This window comes from Ptychodera flava, unplaced genomic scaffold (genome assembly GCF_041260155.1).
Source record: "Ptychodera flava strain L36383 unplaced genomic scaffold, AS_Pfla_20210202 Scaffold_103__1_contigs__length_275955_pilon, whole genome shotgun sequence".
Taxonomy (NCBI): Eukaryota; Metazoa; Hemichordata; class Enteropneusta; family Ptychoderidae; genus Ptychodera; species Ptychodera flava.
The window spans coordinates 272,389-276,047 of record NW_027248285.1 but is presented as its reverse complement, the minus strand read 5'-3'; positions in this window follow the sequence as shown (position 1 = coordinate 276,047).

Sequence of the window (3,659 nt, the reverse complement as noted above, 5' to 3'; positions counted from 1 at the left end):
GCAACAGACGCAATCGCGTGATTGGAATTCTGATAATTTGATTCTTGACTTTATTCAGTTTGAATTTGCGCTTTGTACGGCGAAGAGGCATAGAAAACTTTGCTGTAACATAAATGCATGCCAACATTGAGACTTGATGGTAATAAATAACTCGAAGCATTCGACTAGTGAGGCGTCAGTCATTCGATCGATGCGGTGTTACACTTTCCAAAATACAACTTCAACTTCGTAATTTATATTTCGCTCTTCAAATGCACAGCAAGTCGTGCAAATCTGCCAATTTCCGGGGGAGGAGGGAGGGGTCATTTTGACTGTTGATGATTTTTAAATTCTACCTTGTAATGGACGTCGACATAACACTACTATGGAAAGAAAAGAACTTTTTGTAAAGCATTCGTAAGGACTATTAAATATGACAAATGTGAATTATGCATGTTTATATGTGACGTAAGATAAAGTTAGTACTTTCTATTCCAGTGCGCAAACAAAAGGATAATATCATCGCGACCTGGACAGACTACACTAAATTTTAAGGTTACAGCTCCATACTTTCTTTGACCTAATTGCTATATCTTCATCCGGCTCTTGAGTGAACCGGACAACGTGTACAAATGTACCGGAAAGAATTTCTCTTTGTTCCGTTATGGTGTACGTTTTTAATACCCCCATTTCTGCCATCTTCAATACATTGGGAATATTATGTTTTTCTTTGAACAATTTTAGGCTAACAGTTTCTGTTTCAAGAAAGAACGAGATCTAACCGTAGTTGGAAATGACAGTCACTCCATACAATTACAAAATCAACGTTCGACAATAACAAACATTAGATGAGTCAAATACAACTCAAGTCGACAAAGACAAAACCAGAAAAGGAAGACATCGACTTCTGACAATACAAAAAAGTGATGCCAGAGGCTTCGAAAAGAACGAACACATTATTCCCGAATTGTAGCACCCACCGTGTCAGTATGTAACTACAAATGGTCCAGATGCTATCCAATATCATTTACCAAACAGATGTCATGTTTCTCTACCGGCCCATTATAACCTTCTAGTGAAGAGACAAGCAGTTCTCTCGGAGTATTCTTGATTTTACATGTAAAGTTCGCAACAAAGAAGACAACGCCATACCACACCACCCTGTAGCATGCGTGATTATTGTTATTTTCCCGTAACTATACAGTCTTTGTTTGAGAAAATGCGTGTATGTATACTGAACTGTATATATCCTAACATAAATTCTTTCATTGTGAAACGAACTTATTGAGAAACGGTAATTATTATCAAAATATTGATTGGAGTCGTCCATCTCAGAGCCTTGATGGTGGTAGCTCCACTCTGTGAGAATAGAACAGCAGCTAGGTACCAAAGGTCTCACAGTATCATTCTCCTTGGTAGGCTACCCAACAAACTAGCTCTCCCGACCAAGTTGCCCTGCTGATGTCTGGACATGCTAGACTTTTACATCGCTATTCAAAGACACTCTACATGTTCTCATACCAAGATGTTATTGCTCCAATGGTCCAATCACAAGAAGAATTACAAAAACCTTTCCCATACGCAGCATTCGTGCTAGATGATGGTGATGATGATGATAATGATGATGATGATGATTATTATTATTATTAAATTCTTTATTTTATTATTATCATTATTAGACATATATGGCATGTATTGAAAAAAAATCTTTTATAGATATTTAAAATAGGCATTGCTAGATGATTCAAACAAAAAATGGCTTGTTTAAAACTTGACCGAATTGAAATGAAACTGGTCAGATGTATAACTCACAATATTATTGTGTTGCTACTCATAGAGTATTCATCTCAGACAGTATGTTGTGTCTTCTTAGAAGGGCATCGAATTTACAGATTCTGTTAGTCACAAACATAGAACTTGCTCTCCTTCGTTTTTTGTATTCGTTTTTTTTTTCTAGTTCTACAGCATTGTGATAGGCAACTTTCAATTTTTTCATTAAATCTTACACAACAATGTATCCACAATGGTCCTGCATAAAAATCATAGCAATAAGCTTTAGATCGAACGTACTTAACTCGAAAGGTACATTTACAGAACCTTCTCATCGGAATATTAGCTGGAACATAACAGAATCTGCCGCTCAATGTCGTTATCATCTCGAAATCATTAGTTAAGAAGAATCCCAATTTTTTCCTCTACAACATAAGCTAATCTAACTCCATTCATACATATTTGAGAGATGCGATGACACTTAGAATGAACAAATGTGGCGTACATAGTTTGGTCTTCTTGCTATCTAACAACATGTAATGAATCTCAGCATAACAGGCGCATATACCTGTAAACTTCTGTGCCCCGATGACAGAAAAATCACAATACATAGTACATAAATCACCATTTATATTTTATTTACAGTGTATAGTACATTATTGTTGAAAATACCTCCAATTATGCGACCAGTTTTCGAATCGGACGATAGAACAATCAAGTAATAAATGAAAACATAACACCAACCTTGCTTAAAGTAGCGACATGCCAAATAGATTTTTATGTTTTCTCAGTTATAGAAGTCACAAACCCTAATAAAGTATATATTTTCTGAAAGCTCTGGCATTGGGAAATCCGACCATGAAAGTGCACAGTCATTATTTGCATAATAGTCACGAAACAAGCGATATGCTGAATCTTCCAGAAATCTGTTTTTCCTCCCTTTAGAGAACACGCTGCAAGATTTCCGGTTGAAATTTATGCATTGACAAGCCTTGGTAATACGCTTCAAATCCGTGTATGGGATTTACTTTGCATGCCTTTGTTTTTGTTTGTTTTTTTATTTTGTTATGCACTATTGAAGGTATTAGACTGACTAAAGGTGCTTTGTATGGAATTGTAATTGTCGTGCCATATAATTTGAATGGAGACTCGGAGAGAAAAATGATCCAATATGGTCTTCACAAATGTCTCGACAAGTTATAACGTTACACACAAAATGTTGTCCTGCAGTTATTGTATAAGTCAAAAGTACTAGTTTTCAATAACTCAAATAAATTTATTAATGACACCACATCATTATAGGTTGACAATTTTAGCCTTGACGCAATGATGATAACTATAATGTCCAAATTTTCAATGTGGCATTAAGATGGCGGAAAAGAGCTGAATTAATAGACGTAAACCATATCTGCTTCGCGTTTGGCCCGATCGTCTTCATCTGCACTGTCGTCTTCGTCCTGGGAGCCTCTGCGGTTTTCGGTTGGCGTTTCATATCCTTTTGGAAAAGGTAAGAGAAGGGGAAATAAGTAGATTATGAATACTGAAAAGAAATAACGAAAAACGGCGATTACTAGGATGAACCAGTGACTGTAATCAGTTAACGATGACAACCAAGCCTTATTTCATAAAAAATAGCAAAAACTTATTCCAATGAAAATAATTTCGTGACCCCAACCTTGGTCCTTTGAACTGCAGGCTTGAGGATCACCTTCATGGTCCTTTGGTTCTAGCTTCAGTAAAGGGACTGATACTAGAAAGGGAAACGAAATACAATAGACTATCAAAATCACCAGTGTCCACATAATGAATTTGCTCAGATGAGACATTTCTATTGAATATCAATATTGGCCATATCAATCAATTAATCAAAGGCATTTATATAGCGCCAAAATCCATTTCTAGGTAATGTT